Source organism: Pristis pectinata, chromosome 39 (genome assembly GCF_009764475.1).
Source record: "Pristis pectinata isolate sPriPec2 chromosome 39, sPriPec2.1.pri, whole genome shotgun sequence".
Lineage (NCBI taxonomy): Eukaryota > Metazoa > Chordata > Chondrichthyes > Rhinopristiformes > Pristidae > Pristis > Pristis pectinata.
The window spans coordinates 6,128,880-6,150,093 of record NC_067442.1 but is presented as its reverse complement, the minus strand read 5'-3'; the positions used below and the strand labels follow the sequence as shown (position 1 = coordinate 6,150,093).

General features: G+C 42.8%; 1 pseudogene; it reads left to right on the top strand.

The window, feature by feature from the left end:
- Nucleotides 1-21,214, top strand: part of LOC127587185 (deleted in malignant brain tumors 1 protein-like) — a 143,103-nt pseudogene that overhangs the window by 11,781 nt on the left and 110,108 nt on the right.

Here is a 21,214-nt window from a genome sequence, read left to right as displayed (position 1 = left end):
CGCTTTCGATGTGACCGTGTCTGCATCGGTGAGACCAAGCCTAGAGGAGGCGACCGTTTTGCGGAACACCTGCTCTCCATCCGCAGTGGTCATCCTGACCCACCGATTGCATGAAAATTCAACTCCCCTTTCCATTTACACGCCAATCTGTCTCTACTTAACCTTCCCCGCTGCTGCAGTCTGACCAAATGCAAACCAGAAGAACATATCCTGCTGGATATTCTAACTCCAATAATATTAATATTCTACTTTAAAATCTCATTTAATCCGCATTATATGCGCTCCATCGTCCTTCTTCTCATACACACCGCTTCTCTTTCACGACTCCATACCCGTCACTCAGTTTCCTGCCCAACCTACCCGGTTGCATCAGTCTATCACACGCACTATACCTACTGGATCTTATATCCTCTTCCTCCAGCTGTTTCCATCTGTGGCATTTTTCAATAATGGTTAAAGAGGAGAAAGACATATCTGTTGCTGCGAAAGGCATGGAGGAATACATGGAGAATGCTGCAACAGGGCTATCACGAAAGTTAGGTTAATTGCGAAAGGTCGAATGGCCATTCTTGAAACTATTTGTATGTTCATGAGACATTGCCTCCATTTCCAAGCTTCAGATTTTTTATTACATGCACATAAATTTGAAGTTGCATCGCACAGATAATTTAGTCCGTTCAACGAAAAACCTGGAGTATTGTGTATAGTATTGGTTACTTTGTTAGACATGTCACGAACCAGCAACAAAAGAAACACACTGAGCATGATTTAGTGTTAAAAACTATTTTATTAATCACTACTTATGATAATACGTAAAATAAAAGTAAAAATGTTAGTATGTTAGAATTCAAAAATGTTAAACCTCGAACGTTAACCCCAAAACTAAACTCTTCGTGTGTGTGTGTGACAAAGTCCAAAACTCCCAGTTCCGGAATGGTTCTTAAAGTTCAGTTCCGCAAGCCATAAGGTGAAACATGAGCAAGGGCTTCTTCAACAACCACCGTTGTCTGAAGATAAGATGTAGATGTAGAAAAACATAGAGAGAGTACATACGAAATCCAAATGTTCCACGATGGAACCCAAACGACACTTCAGTGTTTACTCGGTAGTGACTTCCTCACCCCGAAAGCATCCGAACCGTGGTCGTCCACACACAAATACCTGTTTCCCTCTACAGGTCAGCAACAAAGTGAACTCCACCGGATTACTTCCAACTTCCATACATGGATTTCTATGGCAAACACAGTTATTGTTTCTCATCCATCGATAGAGAAAACAAGCAGGCTGGTGTCTCTCTCCCTTCTCTCTCTCTCCTTCTTCTTCTTACTTCTTCAACAACGTCATTACGTCCTTTATCTTCTGTTGACGTAAGCACGCCCCACACACATACACACACACACACACACACACACACACACACACACACACACACACACACACACACACACACACTATCTTAAAGGGACTTTCACTGAGTCCGTAACAGACAAAATAAGGAATTATATGTAAAGAGTGCAAATAAGATCTACCAGAATGTTGCTATGACTCGAGGCCTTGAGATAGAGGCAAAGGTTGGTCATGCGACGACTTTACTCCTTGGAGTGTTGGAGAGTCATGGTTACCTTATGAACGTGGTGAACAGGATCGTTGCAAAAAGAAATAGCACGAGTCGCAGCGCACTCACTCCACTGTATCCTGGCTTATAATTCCATAAAACATGCAAAATATCTGCAGATTGCAATTCATGCAGAGTAAGAAATGGGCGTGGAATTGTGGATTTGGAATTTGTTCTTTGGATTTTGATTTTGATCTTCCACGGGCAATTATAAGTAGTTAAATAAATTTAAAGTGGAAATATAAGGTTAAACGTCTGATAACAGATATACATTCTTAATGGTTGGATCATACCATTCATAGAGATGACAGTCAGAAACAAGGAATAGAACTGACGGTCAAGATATTGTTCTGGAAAATCAGAGTAAATCTTTGGTTGCTCTCTCATTGCAGGGGTTGATATCAGGCTCGCTAATGGCAGCGATCGATGTTCGGGAAGAGTGGAGGTGAAATACAATGGACAGTGGGGGACGGTTTGCGACGACGGCTGGGATATGGAAGACTCCAAGGTTGTTTGCAAACAGCTTGACTGCGGATCTCCTACAGCAGCACTTTCAGGAGAACAGTTCGGGCAAGGGAGTGGAAACATTTGGATGCACAATGTCACGTGCAATGGAAGTGAATCTTCCCTTTGGGAATGCTCCATCCCAGGATGGGGGATTAACAACTGTGTTCACGAGGAAGATGCAGGACTGATCTGTTCGGAAGGCAAGTACATAGTTTTAAATTGACAGGATTTTCGTTCAAGCTTTGAAAAGGAGTATAGGTAGCATTTGTAGCAAATGTGCTTTTTAAAAATTTTTAATGTTACTTTTGTAGTATTATTATGTTAGGTTTATAAATTCTCTCCATTTCAATTATTCTGCCAGAAAATTGATATCTTGATATCTTTATGCATATTCCATGGGAGAATTAAGTATTCCAAATAAATATTAACAGCAGAGGTATTGCATTTCTCAGTGAGTGAAAGTACACTTCCGTTTCGAAATCAATTCAATGGCTTTCAGAAACGTAACACAGGTTTCTTGAACGCGCAATTGTGGGCAGCTGCTACAATTTAGAAAAAAAGGGAAATGAGAAGAAATTGTGCGAAATCTATGTGCATCGCCGAAGGTGAAGGACCAGGTGTCCAGAGATGAACAACGACCATTGCAACAAGATATTACAGCTACTCCAGCGTAGCAGCTCCTTCTATATCCTGGCATATACATCCACAGTAGATGCAAAACGTCCGCAGATTGTAAATCTTGCGGAGTTAAACGGGGCGAGGAATTTTGTATTGGGGATTTGTTCTCTGGCAGAGAGACTACTGTCAGGCGTGACGTCCTGTTAATTAAAAGCAACAGTTGTATTGAAAACATGGGTTACCCGGGCAGTCACTGTAGTGCAGAGGTTAACGTAACGTATTACAGCGTCAGCGACCTAGGTTCAATTCCTGGTCTGTAAGGATTTTTTATGATCTCCCCTTGACTGAGCGGGTTTCCTCCGGGTGCTGGTGGCTTCCTCCCACATTCCAAATACGTACAGGTTTGGAAGTTGTGGGCATGCTATGTTGGTGTCGGAAGCATGGCGACAGTTGCCGTCTGCCCCAGAACACCCCAGGCAAAAGATGCATTTCATTGTCTGTTTCGATGTACATGTGACTAATAAAGATAGCTTAGGAAATACACCTCCCCTTCCAGTAAGATGTCGTGGCCAGCAATAAAGAAAAAGACTGATATTCAAGCTTCTTTTCTTGAAAATTAAATGTAGCCTTGCTTTGACAAGTGCAGTCACATTACGAACATTTCTCATGCGTGCAACTATCATCTCAGTTGATTTCAGTCCAAAACAACTGATTTGTCAAAACAAGTTGGCAATAGTACTGTGGCGGTGGAAACCCTCGTGTATGTACGTTTTTTATATGGTGAATACGCCAACGACCTTCCAAGAGAACAGGTTACTTTGGAGTGCTAAGGTAGAGAGAGAAGTGAACCATGAACATCCTTACTGTCGTCATTTCGGAAGAGGCGACAAATGTGATGGAATCCTTGTTCAAGATGTAGAGTGATGTTGTAAATTGCAGAATCAGAAACGAGCGTCCCGATCTGAAAGCCGGAAAATGCGAAGGCAGAAGGCGAGAGTTGGCTATGCTAGATTGGGTCATCTTACATGATGGATTGATGGTGATTATGCAGGAGATAATCGGGAAGAATACATAAATGTATTACAAAAGGTATTAGTTTTCCAGTCGGGCAGGAAAAAAATACACCAGAAAACTGTTCCACGGCGACCTGCCAAGGAAATTCGGCAACATTTGATCCAATTTGGAAATATCCATAGTTACTAGAAAAGCAGCAGCCATGAAGATTGGCAGCATTTTGGAATGCACCAAAGGAGGACAATAAGATTGATGAAGAGTAGGAGGATAGAGTATCAGAGGAAATCGACAAGTAGTAGAAAACTCACTATGAAAGCGTTTAGGAATATGTTATGAGTTTTAGAAAAGTATTTAGCTGAGACAAATGTAGGTTCATTGCGAGGAAAATATAATTCGGAACAAAGACATGAAAGACCAAGTATATGTATACTTTGGTTGTGTCTCTGTAGAGGATGACGCTAGTACGCTCCAAGATATCGAGGTTAACCAATGTTCCAGAGAGCAGAAGAATCTGAAGAAAATCACCATCCTTAATGACATAATGGGCGGGAAAGTAATGGAGCAAATGGCTGGCAAATTCCCAGGACTTAATAATCGATATGCCAGAACCTATTTTTGTGAAATATTTGTGACCCACTTCGAAAGGTCTTCGGATTGGAGGGTAGCAAATGTAACCTTAGTATTTAAGAAAAGAGAGGTAGTGTAAACTTGGCAGACCGACTAGTGAACCTGAGTCAGTCGTGAGGAAAATGATTCTTGGCAAGCGTTATCGGGTTTGGACAATGTCAAAATGTGTTTGTGGAAGGGAAATCCCCTGCAGCAGATCTAATGTAGATTTCCGAGGATGGAACTCGCAAAATAAAAGTGAATCAGTAAAAGTGACGTATTTGGATCACACTTTTGATATTGTTTGAGGTTCAGTAATATTCGCTCCTTGTTCCTTCTTGCCATAAATATGGTAATCAACAGACCAATATGAAATTGATGTCACCTGTAGCCCGAGGGCCACCTGTGGGTCCCGAGTTAATCCTCTCCTTGTCCATAAAGCAAATTTTATTCGGTTGTGTCCCTTTTCTGCTCGTATTGCCTTAGAATATGTTCTTTTTATTCTTATATTGATCCGTTCTTCTACTCTTTAGGGAATATATCAACTTTCCAGACTGCAGAGTATTGGATGGAAGCAACAACCGTAGCTGAAACATTGCTTTCAATCAAATCTTCTAGACTCCCCTACAATGATGGTAGTGCAACACATGTCCCTACATCTCCTCCCTCCCTTCCCGTCACCCAGTCTCCTTTCCCAACCTACCCGGTTCCATTAGTTTATCACACGCACCATACCCACTGGATCTCCTATCCTCCCTCTGCAGCTGTATCCATCTGTCCATCATCCCTTATTATCCGGTTCCACTTAATAACTTCCCTTCTTAACTGATCTTCATCTGCCTCTTATTCTCTCTTTCTCTCTCCTTATCTGTCTACCTGTCAACTACAAGCCTCTGTCTCCTAACTCCACTCATCTCTTCCCCCTCCTGACTCCACATGCCCATCATCAACCAACTCAACTGATTCCAACTCCTTCCATTTCCTGCCCTTCTCTTCCCTCTCACCTCCCTCAGCTGGCTATCTCCGCTCTACATTCTGGTCCTAATGCAGTATCTTGACAGGAAACGTAGGCCATCCCTTTGCCCCAACTGATACTTACTGATGTGCCGATTTCATCCAGCAGTTTGGTTTTGAACATGTGGTATTATCTACAGTATATGATGACCTTGGGTGTCCTTGTGCCCCAGGCGCTGTCAGGAATGCAAGTTGAATGTTGTCCTTCATTGAGAGACGATCTGAGTACAGGAGCAACAACATCTTTATGCAGTTTTACAACGTACTGGTGACATCGAACTCTCAGCCCTGTCGATCTTTTGGTCTGCTTCGCTGAGCGAGGACCCGGCCATAAACCGAGAGGACGAATGGATGAGGTCTACTTTCACCAAAGGTTCAAAGTATCAGAGGGGATCTCGTAGAAATCTAGAACATTAACACGTTCGGACAGACTAGATACAGGAGGAAGTTCGCGAGGTCCAGGCGAGGGGAGGGATGGAGTGAGCTGAACCACAAACAGTGGTTACATTCTTGAAATACAGAAAAAGCCATTTGGAACCGAGCTCAGGAACAATTTCTTCACAGAGGCCTCGGTGAACCTGTGGCATTTCTCAATAATTGTTAAAACGGAGGTACACTAGATATAGCTGTTGATGCGAAAGGCATCGAGGGATACATGGGGAATGCTGCAACAGGGCCATCACGAATATTTGGGTAATTCCGAAGTTCGAATGGCCATTCCTGAAACTATTTGTATATTCATGAGACATTGTCTCCATTTCCAACATTCATTGTTTTTGTTACATATGTATAAGTTGTAAGTTGCATTTCACAGACAATTTAGTTAGTTCAGCGAAATACCTGGAGTATTGTGTGCAGTATAGGTTACTAGGTTGTCGGAAGAATTCATTAATACGCATATGATTTTCCAGAATGTTGCCATGAGTCGAGTCCTTGAGATAGACAGAGAGGTTGGGCAGGTGAGAACTTTACTCCTTGGAGCGTAGGAGACTGGGTGTGACTTTATAGACGCGTATAAGTTCACGAGGGGCATCGGTAATTCTTCCCAGTGAAATGGATTCAAAAACTAGAGGGCATAGGCTCAAGGTGAGAGGGGAGTGTTTTAAAAGGCACCTGAGGGGCAACTTCTTCACACAGAGGGTGGTGAGTATATGGAACGAGTTTTCAGAGGAAGTGTTTGAGACAGGTGAAATAACAGCGTCGGAAAGACATTTGGACAGATAAATGAATAAAGCAAGTTTAAAGGGATATGGGTCAAACGTGGACAATAGGACTACCTTATATTTTGGTCAGTGTGGGCGAGTTGGGTCCAAGGGCCTGCTTCGCTGCTGTGTTATTTTGTGACTCGATGACTCTCTGACTCAAGACCGAAGTGGACGTATATCTGGATATTCGATGAAACAAGGGGTAATGCTGTTGATCTAGATATCCTCATTATATGTCAGAGGAGTTTCGAGGTTCCAAGTGGTCCATCCCCGACTCTCATTTCGTGTACTCTTACGTTGTCAGAAGCCCATTTCTTTAAAATCCGATCTCGCACGAGAACCCCACCTCACAAACCATCTGGTAAATTTATTCTGCCCCATTGCAAATCAGAAGCATATCATTGGCGAAACAGCCGTGTGCAGCATGGTTCAGGTGTAAAACCACTAGGATCATATATATATTGTCATCCCTTTGCCGAGACGAACTGAAATAACTGTGATCAGGCCACGTCAAAAGTTAAATCATGGATTGTCTCCCCCACCTCCAGTATCGGAAGTTCGATATTCAGCCATAGTAAATTTTGAGGACAACATTATCGCGTATTGACACTGAAATGTCCTTTTTTATCCACACCATATCTCTTCATTTCGGGTTCATCTGAAAGCGAAAGAAAATGAATATAATATGGAGAATGATATCTATTTAGAGGCAGTACCTGTGGTAATTTTCCTGCCGTATTTCAATTGATGTTTTCTTTCCTGTGTGAAAAAGTGTTGTTCACTGCTTGTTGGCCTGTGAAATTGTTCCATATTTTCCAGCGGGGATTGGGGCAGGTATTCGTGAATGCGCTTGAGTGACGGGCGACCTGTGAAACGGGGGCCTATGGTTGTAGCAAACCTGTGGGATTCCCTTGGAGTTTCTGACAACCCGGTGCTTGGCATGTGGCCTTTTGGGCAATATCTGAGTGACATTTCAAGCTGTGTTCAGTGACCTTGGCGCTTCACGTGATTCTGCTCCAGCGCGATGTTCAGTTTTTTGCGCCCTGGTTCCTGGCATCGAACAACACATTTAGACAACGCTGCGACTGCAGTGTCTCTTTAGTGCGAGTGACATTGGTATTGGTATTGGTTTATTATTGTCACTTGTACCAAGGTACAGTGAAAAATTTGTCTTGCATACCGATCGTACAGGTTAATTCATTGCGCTGTGCAGTTACATTGAGTTAATACAGAGTGCATTGAGGTAGTACAGGTAAAAACAATAACAGTACAGAGTAATGGGTCACATCTACAGAAAGTGCAGTGCAATAAGTTGCAAGTTCACAACAAGATAGATCGTGAGGTCAGAGTCCATCTCATCGTAGAAAGGAACCGTTCAATACTTATCACAGTGGGTTAGAAGCTGTCGTGATGGAAGAGAAGAGAAGAGAGAATGAACCGGGTGGCTGCGGGTCTTTAATTATTCTGGCTGCTTCGCCAAAGCAGAGAGAGGTATACACTCCCCTTGGACTCTTAAGGAGGGGAGCCTGGTGTCCGTGACGTGTTGGGCTGTGTTCACAACTCTCTGCAGTTTCTTGCTGTCCTGAGCAGAGAGGTTGCCGTAACAAGCCGTGACGCGTCAAGAGTGATTTCCATACATTAGGCCTCCTGCTCAGATCCATATGACTTGTGTTGCTTCTACAATACACCGGCCGTTATGGCAGCCATATCAATAGATCATTTTAGCACCCGCCTCGAAAGCAATGCGCTTCTCCTGGCACACATGCTATTTGGCCTAAAAAACCATATTCTAAGTGGCATTGCCCTCACCCTTCTAACATCCTGAATTCAATGAATTGTGAGGCTCTCCGATGCAACACGCTACGGTGGTCAAAATGGGCAGACACCATTCATTGAAAGAAACGAGCGCAGTTTGGTAACGAGTTCTCAACCAGCAAATCCATTCCAGGCCTTGGAATGTGATACTGTTCTTCCTGTATGTATATTTTCCCTTTCTATGTGTATTCTTTCCATGTTTTCATAGAGTCAAGAAGCGGCTCCATCATCGCCCTGATTTCAATCACTTCGATCGTGCTTGTTCTTGTCCTGGTTCTCACTATTTTGCTCATCAAGAAAAAATGCAAATCAGAAGGTAATTTTTTTAACATGAATCTGAAAAATACTACGGACCTTTTAACTGAATCTGGGCGTTGCTCAAGGTCTGCCATGCTAATTCTTCCGTTGATATTTACACTCCTGTATTTCTACCGCACTGAAGCTATCAGGAATGATTTTTACTTCAATTGTGGATCAGTTGCGTGTGTGTCAACTCCCAGCTCTTGCCGCTGGGTGAAATCAAACCGCCAGAGGAGAAAGGGTAGTTTTTTTCTGGGAAAGATTCTCCTCCAGGTTTGATGCGGATTTTTGCAATTATTCTATCTTCCATTTTCACGTTTCGCTTTCCTTCCTCACTTGTAGCCTTTCCAACACCTACCAATTATTTATTCATGTAAACACCACACAGTTAACAACAACATGCATCAGCCGGTATATCTGTCAATACAGATTTCTATCCACTCATTTCTACGTCTCTTTGTTAATCCAATTATGGTTCTTGAGGCCGAATTCATATCACTTTTTTTCTCCATCGGCATTCCTACTTTTATCCTGTATAACTAGATGTTTGAACTTCGAATTGATCAACGAGTAATTTATACATGATTTAATGTTCCCTGTGCATTCAAAATTCTTGACCATGCCATGCATGAGAACGTTTCCTCTTAATTCAAAATAAAAGAAGGATTCCAAGCTGTTCTGTTCAATATTGAATCGTTGCTCAGGCTCAAATCTGCATCCTTGCCGATGGCCTTTGATCTCAACTAGTTTCACAATATCTCTGCCGTTCAATGAGATCTTACTGGCACACATCTCTTCGTTATATCAACGGTTGTGTTTACAGTGCATTGCCAGGAGTTAATATTAATTGTAAACAGATGAAACCGCAGCACTGGTCGCAGGGACGCCACAGTGATTACGCATTAGCAATCTGCAACACTTGCTTACATGTCCACTTGCAATACTTCCCAATGAGCGACAAAGGGCCAGAATAGGAAGGGCTAACCCTCCACCAGATTCATTGGAATTTCCCCACTTGTTCCATCTTCTACCGCCTCTTTCTCTTTCTTTCCCGTCACGCCCTTTCGACACATGGCACCCCAGTTATCTCGCCTTTCCTTCTCTCTGGAGTATACCTTTGCCATGTCTTATGAAATATCTCCTGACATGCCTGCACTACTGTTCTACTGCCTTGTACTTTGCTCCATTTTCTCGGTGCACCCCATCAAGTAGTATCAATATACACTTTCCATGTCTTACTTAAGTTTAGGATACTAGTTTCTGACCCAGTTTCTTATCGTTGGCCTGAATTTGTAATTTCACTTATCTACGATCATCGGTTTCCGTCCATTACAATGAGCTCATTTATGTATTTCAATCATTGAATATTCAAATCAAAATATGAATAATTATTCAAATCTGAAGTAGCCTGCAACAGGCTGGTATCTCAACACAATGATCTAATAAGCCGCCCGAAATAATTGGATGAAATCTGCCTCAACACTTTCCTCCCCCATGTGCCCATGTGTCCAGTCCCTATGACGTTTAAATTTTCCATGAATATTGCAGCAGCTTTCCGACAAACGCCGTTATATCTTCACTGATACCCTGTTCTACAATTTACCTGCGGCTGGGAGTATCGACAACTGGCGAGCCTTCATGAAAATTAGCAAGGAGTCTTACATCGATTACTCTATGTGTGAGGTCGTATTTCAGAGTTGTCATGTTTATCCCACTTTACATTTTCAGAAGTACGCCACGTCAACGTACCCCTTCAATGGAAGAAAACTGAGCAGGTAATTCCAATTAATATTTTGTCATAGAGTCATAGAGCAATATAGAACGGAAACAGACCCTTCGGCCCAACTCTTGTATGTTGTCCAATGTGCCCACCTAAGCTAGTCCCATTTGGTCTTTCCTATCCATGTACTCATCCAAATGTCCTTTCCGTGGTATTATTTTTCCTGCATCTATTACGTTTGCTGCCAGATCGGTCCATTGATCCACCACCGTCTGCATGAAGATGTTGCCCCTCAGGTCACTTTTAAATCTTACCCTTTACCTTCCATAACGGTAGTACATTGAATGGGACCGGGTTCAATTCCAGCCGCTGTCTGTAAGGAGTTTGTACGATCTCCCCGTGTCTACATGGGTTTCCTCCGGATGCTCCGGTTTCCTCCCACATTCCAAAGACGTACAGGTTAGGAAGTTGTGGGCGTGCTGTGTTGGCGCCGGAAGCGTGACGACACTTGCGGGCTGCCCCCAGAACCCTCTCCACAAAAGATGTATTTCACTGTGTGTTTCAATGTACATGTGATCAATAAAGAATCCGTATCTAATTTTTGATTTCCTCCTCCCTGGGGGAAAACTGTATGAATTCTGCTTAGCTATGCACTTCCGTCTCCTTCGTTCCAAGGAATAAAGTCCTCGCCTGCTCAAGCTCCCCCTGTCGCTCAGGCCCTGGAGTCCTGGCAACGTTCTCGTCAAACTTCTTTGCATTCGTTCCAGCTTCATGGGTCTTTGGTATAACAGGGTGACCAGAACTTGATGTAATTCGCGAAGAAAACCTTGTCTATATATTTGAATTTACTGATAATTAGAGACACTGAAATCTTGTCTCATCTTCACAGGTTTTGAACATGGAGGAGGAACATATTTACAGTGAAATTAACTGAGAAGGTAGTTTTAATCCATCCATCTATCTATCTATCTATCTATCTATCTATCTATCTATCTATCTATCTATCTATCTATCTATCTATCTATCTATCTATCTATCTATCTATCTATCTATCTATCTATCTATCTATCTATCTATCTATCTATCTATCTATCTATCTATCTATCTATCTATCTATCTATCTATCTATCTATCTATCTATCTATCTATCTATCTATCTATCTATCTATCTATCTATCTGTCTATCTGTCTATCTGTCTGTCTGTCTGTCTGTCTGTCTGTCTGTCTGTCTATCTATCTATCTATCTACCCATTCATCTACTGATCCCAACTTCTCTGCCTTTCTAGCTATCTTTTTATCTGCATATCCGTTTGTCTCCTTACTTACCTGTCCATCTGACTGTCAATACATGCGGGTATGTATGTTTGTAGTATGTATACCATTACCGATGTGTCCAAATATCTGTCTCCTTTACAGTTTATATTGATAGCAATTTATATCTATTTATATACGGTATATACTATTGAATGGGTGTGTGTTTCGCAGGCTGAGACAACATCTAGTTGCCCATCTCTAATTGCAATCCAGATGGTAATAAGCCTCCTTGTTGAACCGCTGCAATGTATCAGTTCTGTTATCTCAGCGATATCGTGGATTATCAGTGATCGTTATAGATTATAAGCGCGGTTGCCCAGCTTTTCAACTGTGCATCCATATTTAAAGTACTAATTACACATCTACAACAGAAAGTGTAAGTACCGGAATGGGGTCCATTTAAAACCTTCAAACTGTGAAATCTGCCTCCCTTCTTGTTTAGGGCCATTTGTAACTCCAAGCTCATCAAAAGTTCCCGAACTCTAAACTGGGCATGGGGCCAGTCACAGACAACAATAAAATAAACGTTGGCCTTACAAATGTGTAATTCAATGATGTGCATTACTTCCGCGATCAGACCGTCAGACGTAGGCATTTCCCCATCAAACAACACGCAACTCCCACACGAAGATTTCACCCATTGCACCACCGCATCCCCAAAGCAGCCGCGTCACTAAATATTCTATCTCTTGCAGACCAGGTGCTCACATTCCAGAAAATGCGAACCCAATTCTTTTATATTCGGAAGATGTTTCTTCCCCCACCGGATCCACGTATTTCAATTGAATGCTCAAGCATCTTCTCTGGGAATTCCGTGTGATATGCTAATGCTAATAGCACCGAACGAAAAGCACAATCTTAATCAGCTCCTGACATGCCAAAACATCTATTTTAAATATCGCAGATGCATTTTCATCCCTTCCATGGCAAGCACTCCTTATACCTGGATAACTCCTCCAGACTCATCAACTTCTGAACACCAGAACCTTTTAAGCGGATCCGCTTTGCTGACCGGACCTCCTTCTGTTTAGAAACGGCCTTCTCTGGCCAAATAATTTGTCATGATGGTTCATTGTGTGGCCCTGCGCCATTCATTACTTGACAATTTTCTGTTCTTAATTCTTATTCAGAGAAGTGGTTTTACTGCACGGAAGATCCAATACAAAAGGAAGATACTTAGTTATCAATTCTTACATGCAAATAAATGTGTCTCAGAGTCCTACAACACGGACACAGGACCTTCGGACTAACTTGCTCATACCGCCTCAGATGCCCATATAAGCTAGTGCCATTTTCCCGCGTTTGGCCCATATTCCTCTGAACCTTCCCCATCCATGTACCTGTCCGAGTATTTTACAAATATTGTTATTGTACCTGCCTCAAGTACTTCCTCTGCCAGCTCGTTCCATAGACGCACAACGCTTTGTGTGAAGAGGTTGCCCCTCAGGTCCTTTTTAAATCTTTCCCCTCTCGCCATGAAACTATGCTCTCTAGGTTTTGATTCCCTATACCTTGGGGAAGGTGCGTACATTCACCCTATCTATGCCCCGCTTGATTTTATACACCTCTATAAGTTCACCCCACAGTCTCCTATGCTCTAATAATTAAGTCCAAGCCTGCCCAAACTCTCCCTATAACCCATATGTAACGTATGTAACGTATATCTGGAAAAACTGTAGAAAATTACCTCCCACTGCAGTAGGTCAAATCTTCCCTCGAGACACCGCATTATTACCCATTCTAAAGCGGAATCATTTCCCCAGGATCACAGCACTTTCCGCTGAATTTCACCACGAAGTCCGGCGGAGCCCCTCCTCATATTCCCAATTCATTGGCTGGGAAATGTAGGCAATGCACCTGTCCTGGTATAAACTGATACATGTATGTTGAGCCCATTTGAAATCAACGGGAGTAAAAGGACCCTTGGAGAAATATGAGTGAAGTTCTTTATTTGACAGAATGTTAACTTATGCAGCTTATTGATTTATTTGTTACTATGTTATTTGTATGTTATTCGTTACTGTGTTATTTGTACTATGGCGTAAATCAAGAAATAGCAATAAACTGATGTTACCTGGTGTTTCTCTCGGTTGTTTCTCTGCAACTAAAACAACGCGAGTCTCTGCACTGTAAATCTACCGGGCTCGTAGATGTGTATTACACCAAGAGATCCCCAGAGCCTCCCCAAAGAATGTTAAAAATTAAGGTAAAAATAAACTGACTTGAATCAAACTGAACACCTAGACGCAAGTATACCACCTTATTGCAGGAAGCTCGATAAAACCATCTAAATGCAGACTGCATGAAAACACGATGATGCTGGAGGAACTGAGCAGGGCAGGCAGCATCCGTGGAGAAAAGTAGTCTGTCAACGTTTCGGGTCCGGACCCTGCTTCAGGACTGAGGATTTGGAAAGGGGAAGTCCAATATACAGGAGGGAAAAACAGGGTAGTGACAGGTGGACAAAGGAGGTGAGGCGGGGTGGACACAAGGTGGTGATAGGTAGATGCAGGTAAGAGATAGTGATGGGCAGGTGCGGGGGGAAGAGGGGAGAGCAGATCCACCGGGAGATGGGTCAATGGTAAGGAGAGAGGGGGTAGAAAAAAGAGGATAGGCCTGGAAAGGGCAGAAGAGGCATGGTAGAGGGGTGTGGGACAGGAAGGTGTTGGCGATTACTTATAGTGGGAGAACGGTCCTGACCCGAACCGTCGACCGCCTGCTTTTCTCTACAGATGCTGCCTGGACTGCTGAGTTCCTCCAGCATTATCGTGCTTTTTTCATCTAGATTCCAGCATCTGCAGTCCTTTGTTTCTCAAATACATACTGCGCATGTTAGAAATTTGAAATAAAAACGGAAAATGCAGGAACCCACCCGCCGAGAGGGAAACAAAGCTCTTTCACATTCGACAGCCTGCAGATGCCTGTCACTTTAATATCCCATTCCTCTCGAACACCTCACTCCCACTCTGACATCTCTTGTTGGTCGCCTGTGCTGCTCCAATGGAGCTTATTATGGGCGCGAGGAACAGCACTCAGGCGTGGCCAGCTTGCAATCCTCGGGAGAAAACTATTACATCCATTCTAATGTTGTATTGTATAGGTTCAGTTCCCAACTCCAGCCGCACGAACACCACAGCCAAACCGACCTCCACTCCCCCTACTCCTCAAATGTACCGATCTGGTAACACTGAAGAGAACATCGCGTCCGTAGCCCACCTCCGAACAGAGAAGGCTGCAGTGCCAGTAAACTACTTCGATGCATACTTAAGCCGACTCACACACTACGAACAGCCTCTTGACACCTCTCCCAGTCTCGAAGTACGCTTAATACTGCAATAGATCAAAGACAGAATTCCTTGTGTGCTTTAACTTTACGTTGATTGTGCTAATTGGGTAAGTCCACATGTTTTCTTTGGAAAGTCGGTGAAATAAGATATTGATCGAAGATTACAACAAAATGTAAGGGTAGGTGAGGACACACTGACACGCAAGTGAACAGATCGTGCAGAGAGGAGGACCTTACAGTCGTCGGACTTTCAGCACATCGTGAGAGGGTGGTGGGAGCTGATCCAATCGGAGGAGTGGCACCTCAACATGGCTTGGACCAATATCCTTGCAGGCATATTCTCCGCTGCCTTGCGGAAGAGCTTGCTGAGTTTGGAAGAGGTGTGGCATATTGACTGAAGTTTTAGCGTGCGGTGGGGGTTGATGGGGGAGTGGATGTCGGAGTAAGGTTTTGCAACATGAATCTAGAGACAAATGAAACGCAGGCTTGAAAAAAAGGGAAAGGTATTCGCTTATGGTGGCTAATTGCTTATTATTTTGCGCAGGAAATCCAGTTGATAAACCCGATGAACTGACAGCAGGAAGATGTGTGTGGGAGGAATGCTAGATGTGAGGAAAATATTCTTATCTAGTGGTTTGGGTCAGAAATGTGCTCCCAGATGCAATCATTTACACAGATCCAATGGATGAATTTCAAATGGCGACGGATAGGAATCTGAAAGGAAAGAATTTCCAAGGACGTGGGTGTGGAACTCGCGATATTGAGTTACACTGAGCCGGGTATCTATACAACGGCTGAATAGTCTCCTTATTTAAGTGATATTTTGATCTTTGCTGAAACCTGCCTTAAGCATGAGCAGGAGTGGTAAATCAGTCTTCCGGGTTGTAGGGTGATCATATGAGTTCAAAACGGGTGAGTGAGCTTCGATTCAACACAGTGGGGTGTGGACAAATACTGGTTAAGCTAAAGGGACGATCTCGATACCTCATCAAGAACGGTGTGGAAGAGGGGTGGAGAGGTGGGTTGCTTCACAAGTTTCGAGACTGAAACTGGAAGAGTGGAGAAGGTGGTTATTGAATGCATTCACAGAGTGTGTGAGGAGATTTGAGAAGAATAATCGTTCATTAAGAAGGAAAAGGAAAGCTCACAGTTCCAGACAGTCGTGTTCCTTGAAGAGGAGAAAAGACAAGAAGAAAAAACAATACAAGGAGGGGAGCCTGCAGATATTGGAAAGACGACTTTGAGAATTTGAAGCGATCAGACAACATCCGCGAAGAGAAGAACTGTCAATGGTTCAGGACTAAATTAAAGAACATAGAAAATACTGCAAACGCTCAGGAGGGCAGGCAGAGCTCGTGGAAAGAGAAACGGGCAACGTTTCAGGTCCATATTTGTCAAAACTGGAGAGAGAGAAACGCAGTTATTTTTCAGGAGCAGAGAAATTGAGAGAGAGAGAGAGAGAGAGAGAGAGAGAGAGAGAGAGAGACAGAGAGACAGAGAGCAAGAGAGAGAGAGAGAGAGAGAGAGAGAGAGGGAGGGAGGGAGTGGAATACGGAATATATCTTTGTTAGTATGGGACGATGTGTGTAAATGGAGCAGTTAGAATGTCACAAAGAAGCACATCGAAACGCCAGAGGCTGCAGATGTTGGAATCTGGAGCAAAGGGAAAAAACTGTTGGGGGAACTCAGTGGGTCCAACAGCGCCTTTGTTGCTTAAATTACAGAAATGTAATGGGAAGAGGAGCAATAGGGGGCGTAGTGCTTTGTTTCTTCTACAAAGTGCAAGGTGGAAGTGATGCAAAGTAATAAAGATTCAGTCAATGGAAAAGGGAGTCTTTCTTTTCTGGTCGCACGAACGTGCTGGCGGCGTGTGACTCAAGAAAGATGTCGAACAAGATCGGTTTATTCCCAATCTGTATGAAGCGTAATGTTGAACTTTCTGCCACAACAGTGGAGGGCGTGGATGCCGTTTCTATTGGCAGGGTGCAGGGAATAAAACGCTATTCTGTTCAATTACTGAGAACATCACCATGGTAATGGGCTGGCACCCACCCAGGGGAGGAGAGCGTATGAAACATTATGCGAAACATTTTTATCGATGGAAAATATTTGGAGAGCGTTGGAGTGAAGGGAGTCATTTCTGAGTCTCCGTCCTCTTCCTCAGACATCATCCACCGTCTTCTCACACCTTCTGCAGTTAAGATTCATCCGCCTCTTAATTTTCAAAACGCGTTGGAGGGCTCAGCAGTGTCTGTGTTGCTTCGCGTTCACGTCAGTAACTGGTTTATTATGTTTTATCTGGGATTGGGTTTCACGAAAAGAACAAGAAGCGATCTCATTGAAACGTAAAAGAACCTGACTTGGCTTAAAGGGGTCGATGGCTCTCTGAGGCTGGAGTGTGTTGAACCGTCGGCTTGAAATAAGCTGTTGACCACTCAGGCATGAGAGGAGTAGAACGATTTGTATTCTCGTCAGGGAAACTCAGGAAATGTCGGCCGAAGCGCTCTGGACACCCAGCCACTGCATATATCCAAGCAGAGAGGGACATCATGGGAAACAAGAATAATGGGTCTGTGCAAGACTGTTCTAATTAGGTTATATATTACCTTATTATATTTATAGATGATTGATAGATAGATAGATAGATAGATAGATAGATAGATAGATAGATAGATAGATAGATAGATAGATAGATAGATAGATAGATAGATAGAGGTAGATAGGTAGATAGAAGATACACATAGATAGATAGAGAGCTAGGTAGATAGGCAGGCAGGGGTAGGTAGGTAAGTTGGTAGGTTGGTAGATAGATAGACAGATAGATAGAGGTATGTAGGTAGGTGGATCGATCGATAGATAGATAGATAGATAGATAGATAGATAGATAGATAGATAGATAGATAGATAGATAGATAGATAGACATAGATAGATAGATAGATAGATAGATAGATAGATAGATAGATAGATAGATAGATAGCTCTTGCGGAAGAGCTTGCTGACTTTGGGAGAGGTGTGGCATATTGACTGAAGTTTTAGCGTGCGGTGGGGGTTGATGGGGGAGTGGATGTCGGAGTAAGGTTTTGCAACATGAATCTAGAGACAAATGAAACGCAGGCTTGAAAAAAAGGGAAAGGTATTCGCTTATGGTGGCTAATTGCTTATTATTTTGCGCAGGAAATCCAGTTGATAAACCCGATGAACTGACAGCAGGAAGATGTGTGTGGGAGGAATGCTAGATGTGAGGAAAATATTCTTATCTAGTGGTTTGGGTCAGAAATGTGCTCCCAGATGCAATCATTTACACAGATCCAATGGATGAATTTCAAATGGCGACGGATAGGAATCTGAAAGGAAAGAATTTCCAAGGACGTGGGTGTGGAACTCGCGATATTGAGTTACACTGAGCCGGGTATCTATACAACGGCTGAATAGTCTCCTTATTTAAGTGATATTTTGATCTTTGCTGAAACCTGCCTTAAGCATGAGCAGGAGTGGTAAATCAGTCTTCCGGGTTGTAGGGTGATCATATGAGTTCAAAACGGGTGAGTGAGCTTCGATTCAACACAGTGGGGTGTGGACAAATACTGGTTAAGCTAAAGGGACGATCTCGATACCTCATCAAGAACGGTGTGGAAGAGGGGTGGAGAGGTGGGTTGCTTCACAAGTTTCGAGACTGAAACTGGAAGAGTGGAGAAGGTGGTTATTGAATGCATTCACAGAGTGTGTGAGGAGATTTGAGAAGAATAATCGTTCATTAAGAAGGAAAAGGAAAGCTCACAGTTCCAGACAGTCGTGTTCCTTGAAGAGGAGAAAAGACAAGAAGAAAAAACAATACAAGGAGGGGAGCCTGCAGATATTGGAAAGACGACTTTGAGAATTTGAAGCGATCAGACAACATCCGCGAAGAGAAGAACTGTCAATGGTTCAGGACTAAATTAAAGAACATAGAAAATACTGCAAACGCTCAGGAGGGCAGGCAGAGCTCGTGGAAAGAGAAACGGGCAACGTTTCAGGTCCATATTTGTCAAAACTGGAGAGAGAGAAACGCAGTTATTTTTCAGGAGCAGAGAAATTGAGAGAGAGAGAGAGAGAGAGAGAGAGAGAGAGAGAGAGACAGAGAGACAGAGAGCAAGAGAGAGAGAGAGAGAGAGAGAGAGAGAGAGAGAGGGAGGGAGGGAGTGGAATACGGAATATATCTTTGTTAGTATGGGACGATGTGTGTAAATGGAGCAGTTAGAATGTCACAAAGAAGCACATCGAGACGCCAGAGGCTGCAGATGTTGGAATCTGGAGCAAAGGGAAAAAACTGTTGGGGGAACTCAGTGGGTCCAACAGCGCCTTTGTTGCTTAAATTACAGAAATGTAATGGGAAGAGGAGCAATAGGGGGCGTAGTGCTTTGTTTCTTCTACAAAGTGCAAGGTGGAAGTGATGCAAAGTAATAAAGATTCAGTCAATGGAAAAGGGAGTCTTTCTTTTCTGGTCGCACGAACGTGCTGGCGGCGTGTGACTCAAGAAAGATGTCGAACAAGATCGGTTTATTCCCAATCTGTATGAAGCGTAATGTTGAACTTTCTGCCACAACAGTGGAGGGCGTGGATGCCGTTTCTATTGGCAGGGTGCAGGGAATAAAACGCTATTCTGTTCAATTACTGAGAACATCACCATGGTAATGGGCTGGCACCCACCCAGGGGAGGAGAGCGTATGAAACATTATGCGAAACATTTTTATCGATGGAAAATATTTGGAGAGCGTTGGAGTGAAGGGAGTCATTTCTGAGTCTCCGTCCTCTTCCTCAGACATCATCCACCGTCTTCTCACACCTTCTGCAGTTAAGATTCATCCGCCTCTTAATTTTCAAAACGCGTTGGAGGGCTCAGCAGTGTCTGTGTTGCTTCGCGTTCACGTCAGTAACTGGTTTATTATGTTTTATCTGGGATTGGGTTTCACGAAAAGAACAAGAAGCGATCTCATTGAAACGTAAAAGAACCTGACTTGGCTTAAAGGGGTCGATGGCTCTCTGAGGCTGGAGTGTGTTGAACCGTCGGCTTGAAATAAGCTGTTGACCACTCAGGCATGAGAGGAGTAGAACGATTTGTATTCTCGTCAGGGAAACTCAGGAAATGTCGGCCGAAGCGCTCTGGACACCCAGCCACTGCATATATCCAAGCAGAGAGGGACATCATGGGAAACAAGAATAATGGGTCTGTGCAAGACTGTTCTAATTAGGTTATATATTACCTTATTATATTTATAGATGATTGATAGATAGATAGATAGATAGATAGATAGATAGATAGATAGATAGATAGATAGATAGATAGATAGATAGATAGATAGATAGATAGAGGTAGATAGGTAGATAGAAGATACACATAGATAGATAGAGAGCTAGGTAGATAGGCAGGCAGGGGTAGGTAGGTAAGTTGGTAGGTTGGTAGATAGATAGACAGATAGATAGAGGTATGTAGGTAGGTGGATCGATCGATAGATAGATAGATAGATAGATAGATAGATAGATAGATAGATAGATAGATAGATAGATAGACATAGATAGATAGATAGATAGATAGATAGATAGATAGATAGATAGATAGATAGATAGAGATAGATAGATAGATAGATAGATAGATAGATAGATAGATAGATAGATAGAGATAGATAGATAGATAGATAGATAGATAGATAGATAGATAGATAGATAGATAGATAGATAGATAGATAGATTAGATAGAGAGCTGGGTGTCGATAGATTGACAGATAGATAGATAGATAGATAGGTAGGCAAGGGTGTTTAGGTAGGTAGGTAGATAGATAGATAGATAGATAGATAGATAGATAGATAGATAGATAGATAGATAGATAGATAGATAGATAGATAGATAGATAGATAGATAGATAGATAGATAGATAGATAGATAGATAGATAGATAGATAGATAGATAGATAGATAGATAGATAGATAGATAGATAGATAGATAGATAGATAGATAGATTAGACAACGGGGGAACGAACATAAACGGCTGAATCGCCTTCTCCTGCTTCCGTCGGTGATTTTCTGCTTCTCTCTCTATGCTGTCCAGGCAAAAGTCCAATGTTTTCTGGTGGAAAGTGATTCAACAACTTCTTAGAAACAGCAGCAAAACACAAACTGCTGGAGGAACAAAGCAGCTCAGGCAACATCTGTGGAGGGAAATG